Source organism: Tursiops truncatus, chromosome 6, assembly GCF_011762595.2.
Source record: "Tursiops truncatus isolate mTurTru1 chromosome 6, mTurTru1.mat.Y, whole genome shotgun sequence".
NCBI classification, from domain to species: domain Eukaryota; kingdom Metazoa; phylum Chordata; class Mammalia; order Artiodactyla; family Delphinidae; genus Tursiops; species Tursiops truncatus.
Window position 1 is genome coordinate 80,444,466 of NC_047039.1, and position 17,632 is coordinate 80,462,097.

Sequence of the window (17,632 nt, forward strand, 5' to 3'; positions counted from 1 at the left end):
TATACACATTACTATATATAAAATAGGTAAACAACAAGGACCTACTGTATAGCACTGGGAACTATCCTCAGTATCTTGTAATAACCTATAATGGAAAAGAATCTGAAGTACATATATCTGAAGAAGTGTGTATATATATATATACCTGAATCACTTTGCTGTACACCCCAAACTAATAATCATACAACACTGTAACTTAACTACACTTCAATAAAAAAAAAAATTAAATTAAATATAAGAAAAAAAAGAATCTTTGGAATGGAACCAATTACCTGCAACTTTACCAAGATCCCTGGTAACTGTAATGAAAAGCGCCCCCTTTCCCCACTTTGATGCAGCACTCCCAACAAAGGGCTCTCAACCCTTTATTGGGAGCTTCAACCCTTTCCGTGAGTGGCTCTCCCAGTATCCTGCAAAGTCAGAAGACCTAGGATTAAGTGGTATGAAAGCCTGAGCAAGTCACTTAACCTCCCTGGGCCTGGTTTCTTCTTATGTAAATTGGGGAGCTTGATACCACCCCAAAGGATTGCTGTGTGGATTAAAAGATCTAATGCATATTGTGTTGATAATTAGTTCTCTTTACCAACTATTTCCAGTTTCCCCTCCTTTTGGCACATGACAGGATTGCACTCTCAGTCCCTCCTGTGGTTGGTTGGGTAGGGTCACGTGACCAGTACTAATTAATGAGTTTTGAGAAGGGATGTGTGTCACTTCTTAACTGGAGCACTTCACTGCCTGTGCAAGATCATCCAGAGCTCTCTTCTTTCCAGCACAGCAACTGGCAACATTTGAGATGATGGCTACTCTGGTAGCCTGGGTCCTTGAGTGATTAGGAAAAGCAGAGTCCCCCTGCCAACCCAAAATGGATACCATGCATGAAACATAATCCTGTGTGTTGGGTTAATAGAATTTGGGGACTGTTTATTACTACAGCATAACCTAGCCCTTCCTGACTGATAAGAGCATGTGAAACTCTAAAGAGTGCTATTATGAAGCTCCTGGAGACCACCCATTCCATGGCTTGTCTGCAGTGATTCAATATCATATTTCCCAATACTGAGCTGAAATCTAGATCCTAGTTACTTCCTCAGTTGGTCCCTGTTCTATCCCGCTGGGGTCACTGGAGTTCTGCTCTCTTATATATGTTGCATATTTGATATAAGCATTAGATGACAAACTCAGAAGCTTGTACTCTACTGTAGGTTCCTCAGGAGGGAGTGGCCTGATTAGAGCTGCATTTTAAGGAGATCATCCAGGAGAGTAACGTTGGGTGGAACACTGAGGGAAGAAACTCACAACTTTGCAAATATTAAATGATAGCTTCTTTCCCTCAGGATGATGTGAGGGTCTCTGGAGGATTTGGGGCAAATGTCCCTGACACAGAAACTACTAGGGCTTCAGTTTTCTTGGGATTCCGAGAAGCTCACCCCACAGTGGGAAGCAAAGGGTAGTGGATCTGGCCTCTTGCAGGAAGAAGGATTTCCCAGCAGGGGATTTTTCCATCCTTCAGCAGTTGTCTTCCTCCAAAATTTCCCATGTCCCCAACTCTAGGCAACACCCCAAGGCTAGATCGAGACTGGGGCTGACAGTTCTCCCCTCAAGAGCCCTCTGAACTTAGAGAGGATTTCCTTTCATGAAAACGTCCTATTCTCTGTTGTTCCATTTGGCATTATTTACTATATCTTTACAACACTAATCCATGGGGATCCACAGAGCAACAGGGATTTCTATACCCAGCTAACACTTTAAAAAAATGTATTCCCACATGATCATCTCAATAGACACAGAAAAAGCATCTGACAAAATGCAACATCCATTCATGATAAAAACTCTCACCAAAGTGAGTATAGAGGGAATATATCTCAACATAATAAAAGCTATTTATGATAAACCCACAGCCAATGTAATACTCAACAGTGAAAAGCTGAAAGCCTTCCTGCTAAATTCAGGAACAAGACAAGAATACCCACTCTCACCACTTCTATTCAACATAGTACTGGAAGTCCTAGCCACAGAAATCAGACAAGAAAAAGAAATAAAAGGTATCCAAATTAGAAACGAAGAGGTGAAACTGTCACTATTTGCAGATGACATGATACTCTCTCTACACAAAGTCTCCACACAAAAACTATTAGAATAAATGAATTCAGCAAGGTAGCAGGATATAAGATTAATATACAGAAATCTATTGTATTTCTTTACACTAACAATGAAATATCAGAAAGAGAAAGTTAAAAAGTGACCCCGTCTAAAATCATGTCAAAAAAACAAACAAAACCAAAAAACCAAAAACAGAACTTAGGAATAAATTTAACCAAGGAGGTGAAAGACCTATATGCTGAAACCTATAAAACACTGATAAAGGAAACTGAAGATGATTCAAAGAAATGGAAAGATATCCAATGCTCTTGGATTGAAAGAATGAATATTGTTAAAATGGCCATACTACCTAAAGCAATCTACAGATTTAATGCAATCCCTAACAAAATACCCATGACATTTTTCACAGAACTAGAACAAATAATCCTAAAATTTATATGGAACCACAAAAGACCCAGAATTGTCAAAGCAATCCTGAGAAAAAAAAACAAAGCTGAAAGTATAACCCGTCCAGACTTCAGACTATACTACAAAGCTACAGTAGTCAAAACAGTGTGGTACTGGCACAAAAATATATAGACCAATGGAACAGACTAGAGAGCCCAGAAATTACACCACCCAGAAATAAACCCACACACCTATAGTCAGTTAATTTACAACAAAGAAGGCAAGAATATACAATGGAGAAAAGATAGTCTCTTCAACAAGTGGTGTTGGGAAAGCTGGAGAGCTATACGTAAACTCAATGAAATTAGAACACTCTCTCACACCATATACAAAAATAAACTCAAAATGGTTTAAAGGCCTATAGGTAAGACATGACACCACAAAACTCCCAGAAGAGAACATAGGCAAAACATTGTCTGACATAAATCATAGCAATGGTTTCTTAGGTCTCGCAAGGCAAAAGAAACAAAAGCAAAATTTAGCTTTTGCACAGCGAAAAAAAACCATCAACAAAATGAAATGACAATCTACAGAATCAGAGAAAATATTTGCAAACAATGCGACCAACAAGGGGTTAATATCCAAAATACATAAACAGCTCGTACAACTAAATATCAAAAAAATAACCCAATCAAAAAATGGGCAAGGGCTTCCCTTGTGGCGCAGTGGTTGGGAGTCCACCTGCCGATGCAGGGGACATGGGTTCATGCCCCGGTCCGGGAAGATCCCACATGCTGTGGAGCGGCTAGGCCCGTGAGCCATGGCTGCTGAGCCTGCGTGTCTGGAGCCTGTGCTCCGCAACGGGAGAGGCCATAACAGTGAGAGGCCCACGTATCACAAAAAAAAAAAAAAAAAAAGGGCAAAAGACCTAAATAGACATTTCTCCAAAGAAGACATGTGCCAACAGGCACATGAAAAGATGCCACACATTGTTAATTATTAGAGAAATGCAATCAAAACCACCACAATGATGTATCACCTCACACAGTCAGAATGGCTATCATCAAAAAGTCTACAAATAAAAAGTGCTGGAGAGGGTGTGGAGAAAAGGGAACCCTCCTACACTGTCGGTGGGAATATAAATTGGTACAATCACTATGGAGAACAGTATGGAGGTTCCTTAAAAGACTAAAAATAGAGCTACCATATGATCCAGCAATCCCACTCCTTGGTATATATCCAGAGAAAACTCTAATTCGAAAAGATACATGCACCCCAATGTTCAAAGCAGCACTATTTACAATTGCCAAGATAAGGAAGCTACCCAAGTGCCCATCAACAGACGAATGGTTTAAGAAGATGCAGTATATATACACAATGGAATATTATTCAGCCAATTGCAGCAACACGGATGGACCTAGAGAATATTATACAATACTTAGTGAAGTAAGTCAGACAAAGACAAATATATGATACCACTTATATGTGGAATCTAAAAAAATAGTACAAATGAATCTACACACAAAATAGAAATAGACTCACACAGAAAACAAATTCATGGTCACCAAAGGGCAGGGGGGGAGTAAATTAGGCATATGGGGTTAACAGGCACAAACTATTACACTATACATAAAGTAGATAAGCAACAGGAATTTACTGTATAACACAGAGAACTATATTCAGTATCTTGCAATAACATAATGGAAAATCTAAAAAATAAATATATATAACTAAATCACTCTGTATACCTGAAACTAACACAATATTGTAAATCTACTTCAATTTTAAAAAATGTATTCAAGTTTTGCCCTTCTTTTTGCCACTGGGGCCTCTGAGCTATGGAATTAAAAGTAACAAATACCCCCTACGGCCTGTGCCTGTAAAGAAACAACAGTGGGAACTTGTTTGGATGGGAGGGAGCAGGTTCTGAGGCAGACCTCAAGCTGTTCCTTTTTTAATGTGTTCCCAAGAGTGTGAGAACTCAGGGCTTCTGTGTGGCCTCTACCTAACCGCACAGTGGAGGGATCCGCATGCCTCTGGGCCACTTGGTGGCCCCAGCCTCAGTGGGGAAGGCAGAGGCCACTCTCTTGGGAGGTGAGTCCCATGAAACTTGGCTCTCGACAAGCAGGCTCTACTGTTTCCCCGTGACTTGAGGCAAATCCTTTAACCTCAAGTGAGGTTAAAGTTAGCCTATTTCCTCATCTGTAAAGAGGCTAATGATGGCTATCTTGCTACCCCTCATGAGAATTTTGAGAATTTCCAAAGGAAAAAAATCATTTATTCAACAAATATTCGTCGATTGTCTACTACTGTGCTAGGCACTGTTCCAAGTTCTGACAAGCAGTAAATAAGACAAGACCCTCAGGGACAGGCAATACATTTAAAAAATAATAACGTAAGTGCTAAGAAGAGAAATAAAGCAGGCTAAGGCGTGTATGTGGGCATGCACACATATGCTATTTTATTTTTTTAATATTTATTTTATTTATTTATTTTGGCTGCACCGAGTCTTAGTTGCAGCACATAGGATCTTCCTTGTGGCATCTGGACTCTTAGTTGCAGCATGCAGACTTCTTAGTTATGGCATGCATATGGGATCTAGCAACCCAACCAGGGATGGAACCCAGGCCCCCTGCATTGGGAGCACGGAGTCTTAGCCACTGGACCACCAGGGAAGCCCCCCACATGTGCTATTTTAGATAGGGTTGGCAAGGAAGGTCTTTGAGGAAGTGACATTTGAACAGAGACCTGAATGACATTTAAAGCCATGGCGTAAGATCACTAGAGAGAGTGAAGATGACCAAGGCCTTGCCGCCCTAACATCTAAAGGGCATGAAATAGAAAAGGACTTGATAAAGGAGAGATTGGGATTGAACCCTGAGAAAACTGTACAGAACTCTGGTCAACGTGAGGCACCGGAACCAAAGCATTGCTGTGCTTTGTCCTGCTGTCTAGGCTGCCACTGCTTCTGAGAGGGTGGCTGCTGTGCCCATTTAGGTCACTGAGCATTATGATGGGTCGGCAAGTTAGGGTCAGGAATAAAACCTCTAGTGACATCTCTGCAGCTCACTAACGCTTTTGTGTGAGTGGATGTGTGGTGTGGGTGAAGGGGACGTGAGGAAGGACCGAGTTTACAGCACAGGGACCACCCCTGTGAGAAGTGAGACAGCACATGCAGACGTAGGGCAGCCAGGTGAACACCTGCTGTGAAGAAATTCACCGTGACAAACTAGACATTCTCTGCCCTCAAGGAGCTTACATTTTATATAATACTTTTATTTATTGTCTGTCTCCCCTGAGTAAAATATAAGCTCCTTGAGGGCAGGAACTCTGTATCACTGCTTTGTATTATGCCTAGAACTATGCCTGACCCACAGTAGGTGCTCAATAAACAATGAATGAATGATCACCATCATCATTATCTGGTATATTAGAACAGCTGAGACTATTGAATAGCCTCAGCTATAGAATCCATACTGCGAGATAGATCCTTGTGGAATAAAAAAAAAAGTAAATAAAACCCAAGTATGTAGTCAACACTTGCTATGTATAGGACTGCGTGGTAGGCACTGCGAGGAGTCAGTAATCAGATAAAGACCCCACCGTCAAGTCTGGTAGGAGACAAAGATATCACTCCCAACGCGCCACCCCCACCCCTGCAGAACACCCCACAATACAGGGGAAAAGTGCTCAGTGCCATAAAAGAGGGAAAGCCCGTTTGTAAATAAAAATGTGTGTGAATAAAAATGTGACCCTTAGCTAGTGGAATCAGCCAGTTATAATAGAAGGCAACAAAAACATCAGGAGCTACTGTTTACTTAGCACGACTGTCTGAAGGGAACAGCATTAAGCACTTTTCATGCGTTATTTCCTTTCATTCTCTCAACATCTCTTCAAAGCCTTACAACTCAGAATGTTGTTTCCAGGACCTAAGAACTGGTTAGAAACGCCAACTCCTGGGCATCATTCCATACCTACTGGATCAGAACTGACACTTTAACAATTTCACCAGAGAATCCATATGTACCATATGTTTAAGAAGCACTGATTTAAAGTATGTGTCTTCATTTTACAGATAAAAAAACTAAGTGAGAGAACTTAGGTGACAAACGGCTTACCCCAAATCACTCTGTTAGACTGTAGCAGAGCCCCCTTTTGAAGCCAGACCTGACCCCAAAGTCTGGGTTTTTAACCATTAAGCCAAGCTTCATGGGAGAGCTGGCATCTGAGCTGGACTCTGAGATATGGGTAAAATTGGTGCATCCAGAGAATGCAGGAAGGGGGACTGTGGGCAGAGGAAACAGTGTCAGCCAAGCCTCCAAGCAGGAAACTTCCAGCTGGGCTGAGGACACAGTAAGGAGAAGCTCCGTCTGGCCGAAGCTCTGAGAGCCTGAAGGGGTCAGGGAGAGAGATCAGCTGGATCAGTTCACACAGTTTTTGTTAACCTGGGGGGCAGTGACGAGCTGCCTCGAGACCCAGCGCAGATGGCCCTACCCCATACTGAGATGAGTCAGACAAAAGGGACACAAATGGCTTCTAGTTGGGGCTCTGCCTCTCTCTCACTGGGTAATCTTGAAGGCAGGGACTTAACTCTGCATTCAAGTCCCACCTTTGTATAATAAAAAAGAATGCACTTACTTCCTACCTAGGGGAGGCCACATCAGTATCAAAGTGGTGGGAATTTTGCTTTTAATAAAAAAGGGGCGGGGGGAAAACCAGGACAGTTCAGAACTCTATTTAATATTTTCAAGGGAAAAAAATATATTTTCCTCCCACATTATGAGACATACTAAACACCAGTGCAAATAACTATTATACAAACTGCATTCATTGAGGAACTGTAATGGGTTAAGGATTTTAGATTTTTCTTCAAATCAAAGTACATTTCCTAAAGTTTTGTGGATTTTAGTTTGAAAGTACAGAGATTAAAATACGGTGAACCATGAAAGAGCCCCATACATATACCTACACCTACACACACTATTGGAAAATGAAACAAAACTTAAAATTTTGAAGATGACAAAAATCTCATCCAGGCTTTCTATCATTTCTTCAAATCTCAGTTCTCTTCAGCCTGAGAGATAAACACTTTCTTATTTTCCGCTCTGAAATCTGATGACACAGACCAGAATGCTGTGTTCTGATGCACGTATAGTGCTTTCTGATTGTGGCTGGGAGCTGTAAGGACCCTTTCTCCCTCCTTCAATGCACTGCCCATTCATTCTCACCTAGGAGAGTGCCCTGGGTCAGGAAACCCAAAACCTGGGTTTTAGTCCTGATTCTGATTCACTGGGTGACCTTGAGGGGGCAGGGAAAGATGTGTTGAGAGCTTATTAAATACCAGGTGTTTTTTGTATGTCATCTCAATAAGCACTTCTAACAACCAGAGAGGTGGTAGTCTTCTTATGCCCAATTCCAGGAATAAATGGATAAACCGTTTTTTATTTAGTTAGTAAGCAGCACAGCTTCTGTTCCCAGCCTGGACTGAATCCAAAGCCCCTGCTCTTTCCACTACAATAGCCTGCCTCCTAGTTTCCTGCTTCCTAGTTTCCTTTCTGAGGTTCTGGGGTTCCTAACTTGTGACATGATAGTCAAGGACCTTCTATCCTCACCATTACACATAAACTCACAGATCATGAAATAAGGATGAGTTTACTCCTGCAACTGTTACGCAGTAGAGTATCACACAGTGTCTGAGTTGGATGTGACACAGCAGTACTCTGTTAGGAAGCCTGGCCCAAAGATTTAGGACCTCAAGCCAGATTCTGGGAAAATCAAGGCACCTGTGCCCAGCAGCAGACCTGCGCCCAGCAGGGAGCTGTGCAGCAGCAATGAGGAACGAATACAGACCTTAAGCCGGCCCCAACCAACCCGAACCAACTACCCCAGATAGTCCCACCAGGCCAAGCGCTGGGTGTACAGGATTCTTTATTGTAACTGAGCTAACAACGTTTGTAGCTGCCGACCATCTGATGGCAAAGAGTGTGAGTTTTCTTTTCAGAACTGTAGTACTGGAAGAGCACTGGCAGCAATAGCAATCCACCCATGTAGGCACTGCCCCTAAGTTCTGAATGTCTGTTCTACTGAGTCTTCTGACTACAAGTACAAATAAGGGAGAGCTTATCATAAGAGTATATGTGGTATTAAGGGTACAGGATTTTATGGAAATACAAGAATAGGGCTTCCCTGGTGGCGCAGTGGTTGGGAGTCCGCCTGCCGATGCGGGGGACAGGGGTTCGGGCCCTGGTCCGGGAGGATCCCACATGCCGCGGAGCAGCTGGGCCCGTGCGCCACGGCTGCTAGGCCTGCACTCTGGAGCCCGCAGGCCACAACTGCTGGGGCCCGCGTGCCTGGAGCCCGTGCTCCGCAACGGGGGAGGTCAACGCAGTGAGAAGCCTGCGCACCGCCATGAAGGGTAGCCCCCGCTCGACGCAACTGGAGAGAGCCCGAGCGCAGCATCGAAGACCCAACGAAGCCAAAAATAAATAAATAAATAAAATAAATTAAAAAAAAAAAGAATAGAACCATAGTAGGTCTGGGCTTCCCAGAGTCTAGAAAGGTCTGGATCAATGGCAGCCCCAAGGCCCTCAGCAGCTGGAGTCTGGGTCTTCACTCATCGCATGATTCAGTCACTCTCCAAGGGTCTGCTCCATTCTCTTTTTGCCTGGAGGCTACACAAAATTTTCTCTACCTCATTGCTTCTGCTTCCTCCTAAGATCACTAGCCAAGACTCCTCAAAGGCTTGACTCTACCTCATGGCTTCTTTCTATATACCATTTCAGCTTCGATTTCTATAGCTATGTCCAACTGTAGTCCCCAGTTCAAATTTCTAAGAGAACATGCATCTTTCTTTCCACTAGGTCACATCAGAGGTCCCCGGTGAGACTATGAATTGGCTGTTCTTGGGTCTGACGTCCATCCCTGGTTCCGTAAGTTCTGACCAGGGGGCAGGGATAGAGCAAGATTTTATGGTAGAAACATGGATGTCTCGGGCTGCCCCTCCATGAACAGGAGTTGTGGATGTAGAAATTTCTCTTAGAAAAGGCTGGGGGAATAGCAAGCACCACGGCTGACATGTTGAAAACATCTCCACATACTAGAGAGCCCCACACCTCTGCTGCTGTGGACCACCAAGATGTCCTCAGCCAACAGTGCTGAAGTGCCCAGTGGCTGGTGGGTGAAGGAGGTGGTTGTTTGACCGGCCTCCTCCTTCCCTGTCAGTGGGCTCATGAACAGGTAATGTCCTCCCCTTTTTCTTCTTGTACAGATTAACTGAGTTAATTCCAACTGCAACCTCTCTAAACCTCTTCTTTCTTTGTAACTCTCCTTCAGCCATTACTCAGTGTAGGGATGGTTGGTAGCTGTAACTTTTGTCTGCCTGGCACACCTTCCCTCTTTTGGTTTCTTAGAAGAACCCCACTCCCACTTCATTTAGTCCTGGTGGGGCTGTCATTCAGAGTGCCTCAGTCCTCCATCCACCAAGGATGGATACTTGACCCAAAGTAGGTGATCAGAATATCCCCTCCCCCTTGCCAGAGATAGGGACAACTCAGAAGAGTCCATCTGAGGAACGAAGCCAAATTAAGACAAGCAAGGTTGAGTGACTGAGAGAGACAGAGAGAGAACCCTAAAAATATTTTTTGAGCCCCTATTTCCAGCTATGCAGTTTTATAAGCCAATAGATTTTCTTTTTAAAGTTAAGAGTGCCTAAGCTGGTCACTTGCAACCAAGAGTCCTGACAAATATACACATAGTTTTCTCAAGGAAATTCTCTGCTCTCTCACTTTTTTCCTCCCTCATCTCATTTGTTCCATTTGTGGGTGCTTAAATGACTCTAATCAAAGCTGACACGTTGTATTACAACAAGTCTACCACTAAGCGTCAAGGGGAAAAGTCTAATGTCCTGGTACTGTCCAAAAGAAGAGTAGTGCTATTTATCACTTCCATAATTTATCAGCTTTGGTTAAGTTAAAATTTCAAGGGTAACCATTAAAGAAGAGCTAGTGCATAATGTCCAAACTAGAAGGAAAAAAGCAAATGATTAAAAATAGTGCCCCACCCACCTCAAAAAAAAGGGAAAAAAGAGCTAAAATGAAATGGAGTTCTAGCAGGACAAACACACTGAAAGCATAAAATATGAAGACAAACTTAAACCTAAATACATCTGTGGTTATATTAAATGAATATGGACTAAATGTTCCAGTTAAGAGACAAAGGCTATAAAAAACCAAAACCCAATTATATGCTATTTATAAGAGACATATCCAAAACACATATATACAGAAAGGATGAAACTAAAAGGATGGAAAAAGATATACCCTGCATAGATTAACCAAAAAAGATGGCGTAGCTATACTGATATCAGATAAAAGGCTAAAAAAATTCTTTTACTAGAAATAAAAAGGGCAACTTCATAATGATAAAAGGTTAGCACACTAGGGAGTACAACTTTGTACTTGTATGCACTTGATAATTGGGCTCAAAGATATAAAGCAAAAAATTAAAAAGGGGAAATAGACAAATTCATAATCACAGTTGTGTACTTTAACACATTTCTCTCTATAATAGCTAGAATAGGCAAAAAATCAGTAAGGATGAAGATTTGAATATAATTAATAAACCTGATCTAGTGGCATTACATAGAACCATTACATAAAATCCAATAACTTTAGAATTCATATTATTTTCAAGCACACATGTAACACTTATAAAAACTCACCATAAACAGAACCCTAACAGAAATATCAACAAATTTAAAAGATTAAGATTATACAGAATAAGCTCACTGACTACAATCAATTAATAAAAGATAACTAGAAAATACTCATGTTTGGAAATTAAGAAACACATTTCTAAGATACCTATGAGTCAAAGGGGAAATCACAATGGGAACTAGAAAATATTTAGAAATAAATGATTAAAATACTACATATCAAAACGTGTGAGCTCTTGCTAAATGGTATTTGGAGAAAAATGTTTAACCTTAAATGGAAAGAATAAAAATAAAAAGTATAAAAATTAATGAACTAAGCATCCATTTCAAAAAGTTAGAAGAAAAACCAAAATATATACAAGGAGAGTGAATTTTTTTTTTAAAAGAGCAGAACTTAAAGAAATAGAAAACAAACTTACTACAGAAAAAAACCTATGAAGACAGAAAACAAACTTACTACAGAAAAAAACCTATGAAGACAGAAGTTGGTTCTTTGAAAGGAACCTCTGCTGAAGCTCAAGAAGAAAAAAAGAGAGAAAGCATAAAAATGAAATCAGAATGAAAAGGGGATATTGCTACAGATGTTGCAGACATTAAAAGAATAATAAGGAAATATTATAAACTTTATATAAATTTTAAACCTTAAAAGAGACAAATTCCTAGAAAAATATTACTTACTAAACTAACTTAAGAAGAAATTGAAAAAATTGCCCTAGCACCATTAAAAAGGTTGAATCTACGGTTAAAAATAACATAAGAAAATAAACTTCCAGACCCAGGTGGCTTCATCACTGAGTTCTCTCCAATATTCAAGGGACAAAGGAGGGGAAACTAATATGGATGGTGGAGGTGGAAGAAGATGGGCATTAGTTTGATCTCTGGACTAACCGCAGCAGCAGGGATTGTAGTTTGTCCCACTAACCTTCCTCTTGTAAGTTTCCCCAGAAATTGTGACCAACCAGAATCCTGGAGAAGTTGTATCTGGATGGAGTGAATTTAACATAGAAGGGAATGTATCAGATGGACTATAGAGAAAACCATCGGTGTCCCACCCAGATCCTCTTTACTGGCTAGCACATCCATTCCCCAGATAGAAGTGTCAGCTGATAACAACACACAGAGGTCCCTTCTCCAGAAAACTGCCACCTCAACTAGTTCTCTTCCTCTCCTCTTCCCATCCTGCTTCCCTTATTCTCTTCCTGAGCACTTCTCTCAGTATACCATTTGAGCATGAATCCCCACTTCAGGTCCTGCTTCTACAGAATAGGGTCTAAGATATCAACATTTAAGAGGATGAAAAGAGACGCACAGCGGGCTTCCCTGGTGGCGCAGTGGTTCAGAGTCCGCCTGACAATGCAGGGGACATGGGTTTGTGCCCCGGTCTGGGAAGATCTCACATGCCGCAGAGCGGCTGTGCCCGTGAGCCATGGCCGCTGAGCCTGCGCGTCCGGAGCCTGTGCTCCACAACGCGAGAGGCCGCAACAGTGAGAGGCCCGCACACCGGGAAAAAAAAAAAAAGTCACAGAGTAACAGATACTTTTAAAACATATAACTGGCAAGGAACCACTAACCAAAATTTATAAAGAACTCCGATAAATCAATAAGAAAACTGAAAAACAGGGAAAAGACTTAATAGGCAGTTTACAAAACAGGCCATCTGATTAACCAACAAAAAAGTGCTCATCAGTAGTAACCAAGGAAAGAAAATTAAAACCACAGAGATATCATTATACACCCATGAGAATAGTTTAAAAAATTTAAACCAACAATACCGAGTCATTTGCAAGGATAAGAAACAACTAGAACTCTCATATATTGCTGGTAGGAAAGTAAATTGGTACAATCACTTAGAAAACTATTTGGCATTATCTAGCAAAGCAATTCCACTTCAACATATATAAACTCATTCACATACACAATAGAAAATGTCTAAGGATGTTGTTCTTGGCTGCACTGCTCTTGTGTTGCTTATAGTTTCTGAATACCAAGAATTTGTCACCTATAGGATGAATAACTACATTGTGACATTCATAACATAAAACACTGTTAGCGATAAAAATAAGTGTGGTCAACACATGGATTCAGCTCACAAATAAGTTGAGCAAAAGAAGCAAACACAAAACGCACACAGTATGATTCTATATGTATGAAGTTAAAAAACTAGTAAAAATGAACTGTATTGTTTGGGAAGGCAAACATAGGTGACAAAACTACAAAGAAAAGCAAAGAAATGATTATCATAAAAGTCAAAATAGTGGTTTCTTCTGGGGAGGCGCTTATGATTTGGAAAGGGTACTGAGTACTGGCAATGTTCTATTTCTTGACATAGGTGGTGGTTACATGTGTATTTTCCTTAGAATTGTTAAACTATACATTTATGGGCTTTACTCACTTGCATTCTTGTTGTATCTCATATTTTTAAAAGTTTAAAACAAAGACAATGAAATAGACATACTGATTATTTTCTGGTTCTTAGGCAAGTTGAGGGAACTGAAAATCCTTCATTTTTAAATTAAAACCTGGCACCCCCAAATCCCTAACAGGATACGTGTCAAGTAAATTTTCAATAATGCCTACTTCTCTTAGGACTATAGGTGGACAGAGTCTCTCAGGAACAGATATACGCTTTCCCAAGAGTCACCAGAGGATTCCTCTTACCTATGAAAAGTGAGATGAGTAGGCGTCCAAAGTCCTGGAGTAGATATCTTGGTTAAAGGTTAGCATTCCTGAGTATCCTCAGTAGGCAGTATCCTGGAGAGGAGTAGAAGCAATGTGCCAAAAAGCTTTGGGTTAGGGTCAGGCAGAGAAGGGATTCAGCCTCCAAACCCTGATAAAAGGTTTGAAAATAGGGATATCTATTGGGTGATCTGGAGTGACCCTGACCAAGGCTGCTAGTAAGAAAGGGCCCTATGGGCCGCCCAAACAGGGGAGACTGGAGGAACCCAGCCTGGTGACAAGCTCCACACGTGGCCCAGAGTGCGGTGCTTTGGGAGAATGGTTAATCACGTCAGCACAAACTGAAAAAGCTCTAAACTTGGAAGCCAAGCATGGCATCAAGCTGGCAGGAACATGGTCCAATAAAAGCACTGAGCAGCAGTGACCACACATCCTTAGACCGTGCAGGGCAGCTCTTCAACTGTGATATGATACAGCTGTGTCAGAAATAACAATGTGGGTGGACGGCTCAGACTCTGCAGTTCTCTCCCCTCTGGAGAGTGAAAGACTGACTTCTTTGGAGTGTTTGAGCCCCCGTGGGGCTTGGAAGTGGGAGACATCAGAATTCTCACTAAAAAGTGTATTAAGGGGACTTGGGAGGTTATTTGGAAAAATAAAGAAACATGTGACTGCTTAGAACCCAACTGGTGAAATGAGGCACACAGGTTAAACATCCAAAATGAAACAGACAAAATCTTAACCAAATGTCTCTGCTTATCTACCTTCATGTACACAATATCATGCGTATGAGTAGGAAACTAATACATCACTAAGCTAACAGAAAGAGTAAAGAGAGAAATAAGGAAACATCTCAGACAAAGCCCATGATAGGTGACTTAAGAGAAGGTTCATTCATTAAGGCAAACTGAAAGAACAAAATGCTTCTTGTACTGTCTATTTATTACTATGTGACTGACATACGTAAAAGGAACTTGTTTCTTTTAAATCTTCCCTGAAAAGCTTCTCAATATGTGATGTCTTCTTGGTTGCCCAAGACAGGATCCTTCCCACCTCTGAAAGCTCTCGCTGGCTTGCAATCTACATCTTTATCAGAGTCCCACTGATTTGCCCCTTGCATGTGGTAATGCCTTTGGATTATTCCTCCAAAGGTTCTGAGATACCTAAACCAGGGTCTATACGTGTTTTTATCTCTGTTTCTACTTATTCCCACTCCTCTTGGCCCTGCCACTGATGCACTATTGTTAAAGGAAACAGGTGGGGAGGGAGGAAAGAATAGTATGACTGCACTGCAACTGAAAAAAAAAGAGAACCACCACCAGAAAACAAACCCATAGGGAACGGGGACTTCTTGACCATGTATTACTTAACAGCTACTTGTGCTATCATAAAAATACAATTCATCTGATAACCATGGAAACCAAAATGAAGGCACTGTGGTGAGGGTGGCTCTTTTCAGGAATCTAAAAACAGTAAGAGGTCTGAAATCAGAAAAAGAATTCCAAGCACTGCAGGCCAGAGGAAATCCTTTACTAAAAGCCCTGACAAAGCAGCATTTTCTCCAGTCTCTAAAATCTCACCAGGCTTCAACAAGGGCTCTGGGACTGCTGTGACTGATCATGAAACAATTCAGGCCTCTCTGTGTGCTTCTCTGTCCCTTGGGGCCAGCTGCTATGAAGAAGGCTCACTGGGAGCTGGAACTTATTATTTCAAATTGTACCAAAAACCAGCAGAGGAATGTGTGTGCGTATTTCCTCTCCAGCTCCTAGCAGGTATACAAGCACGAAGTGCTCCATAAATACCTGTTGAATAAATGAAGAAACAGGCTAGAACTCACGGAAAGCAAAGCGTCTGGTAAACAGTGTGTGTTCTTTCCACCACCCAGTGCCAACATTCTGTTGGGTCCTGAGAAAATCAAAGTCCTGTCCTCAATTCTGGGTCCAGTTTCTCCATTTGCCTAAGGAGACAGCTGGATTAGATGGTTTCTCAGGCATCTTCCAGCTCTGACAGTCAATCACTGTATTGTGCTTTTTTTGGTGGCAGCACATGCCTGGCACTTTTCTTTCCCCTCAGTGGGAATCTGATACCCGTCTGCTCCAGTAATGTTCCCATCCTGCCTGACTCATTTGGTAGAAACAACGGGTTCACATGCCAATTGTAAATGAGAAGGCAAAGGGGACCCAGACAGAAAAAAGGGGAAAGGGTTCCACTTGGTCCCTTTCTTAGGAAATCAAAACAGCACTCTTTTTAGGACTAAATACACAGAAACGGATGTGTGATTATTCTAAACATCCCTCACGTGAATGTCTCTCTAGCTTATTAATACTTGTACTAACAGCACTAATTACTGAGCATTTCTCTGCCGGACACTGTGCTAAGTCCTATTACACTCAATCCTCACAACAATCTCATGAGCTGTTAAGGTTATTATTTTCTTTTAACAGATGAGGGTTCTATCTGGCTCGAGAACGCACAGTAAGTGGCAAAACTAGGATCTGAACCCAGGTGTAACTGACTCCTGAGTTCTGGCTCTTCAAATGGCTTTTCCATCTGTTCTTCACTGTAGTCCTGTGAGCAAGGGAGGTGAGGGGTTATCACCTTTACTTTAAAAATGGAGAAACCGAGTCTCGGGAGAGGTCTGCGACTTGCACAAAATACAGAAGACACTTAAAAGGTGCCCGGCCTCAGACACTCGCTCCTGCGTTCCTAGGTGAGGGTTCTTCCCATCTCCAGTCTGCTTCTTCCTCTTCCACTTTCACTAACACACTCGCGAAACCTCAAGGCTGAAGGCAACCGCAGAGACCCACCTTCCCGGCCCGGTCGTTTCACAGGAGGAGAAACCAAGGCACAGCTGTTCTCCGGCGCAGCTGAGCCTCCAGGTGCCAGCAGAGAGCGGGAGCGCGGGGCCCAGGGCGGCCTGAGAGCACCATTCCTGGTCCCGCCGGGGCCAGGTGCTCAGCCTCCGGCAGGACCGAACCGGACCTCCTCGACTGGGCGCCTCGCAAAGCGCCCTAGGTCCCCGGGAGGCAGCCCCCGGCCGCCCGCGCCCCCTCCCCCGGGCCGCTCCCCGCTCCGGGGCCGGGGCATCCCGGGGACGCGGGCAGAACGACTTTGCCCGCAGCCTCCGCGCGCTGTCTCCCCTTACCTTGCCGGGAGCTCTCCGGGACACTCGCCCACAAACGTGCCAGCCGCGGGCGCCGGGGCCGCAGCGAAGACGGCGGCGCGCGGCCACGGACTGCCGGTCACGGGCTGCCGGTCACGCCTTGAGCCCCGCCCGGGGGCGGTATTTGCTGGGCAGGTATTTGCTGGGCCGTTGAGAGGCGGCGCTGTCACGTGACGCGCAGGGCGGGGGATGCCGGGAGCGGCGGTCGCGCGGCAGGGCTGGGCTTCCGGACCACCGCCGCGGAAACGAACTCTGCGGAGTCTGCGCAGCGGCGGCGGATGAGTCTTCAGATGCTGCGAAGTCGAGTTTGCGAAGGGGCAATTAAGGCTTGTACTGCGTGGCCCCACAGGGGCAGAAATAGAATCACTGGGTGGAAATTGCAGGGAGGCAGCTGGGGTCGATATAAAGAAGATTCTTCCAATCACCAGTTATCTATCAGTGTAATGGGATGTTCCAGGAGGTAGTGAGCAGCTTTGTAGGTGTGCACATAGGGGCTGGGTTCACACATTCAACAAACTGACCGCTGGCTATGGTCCAAACAATATTCTGGGAGTATATATTAAATAATTTTATGTATAGCACAATACCTGCCACAT

General features: G+C 43.0%; 1 protein-coding gene across 11 annotated transcripts in view; it reads right to left on the reverse strand.

The window, feature by feature from the left end:
- FBXO10 (F-box protein 10) overlaps window positions 1-17,310 on the reverse strand; it is an 83,500-nt gene extending 66,190 nt beyond the window's left edge. For 3 of the 11 annotated variants that reach the window (XR_012332592.1, XR_012332593.1, XM_073806295.1), the window contains exons 1-2: window positions 17,019-17,303; window positions 13,859-13,951 (exon numbers count right to left, since the gene is read on the reverse strand). The gene's annotated coding sequence lies outside the window, so the exon portion shown is untranslated. Of the gene's footprint in view, window positions 1-13,858; window positions 13,952-15,710; window positions 15,730-16,680; window positions 16,924-17,018 lie in introns of those variants that run through there. The other 8 variants (XM_073806299.1, XM_073806301.1, XM_073806296.1 and 5 more) reach the window with 7 other exon arrangements.
- Window positions 17,311-17,632: the final 322 nt, after the last annotated feature.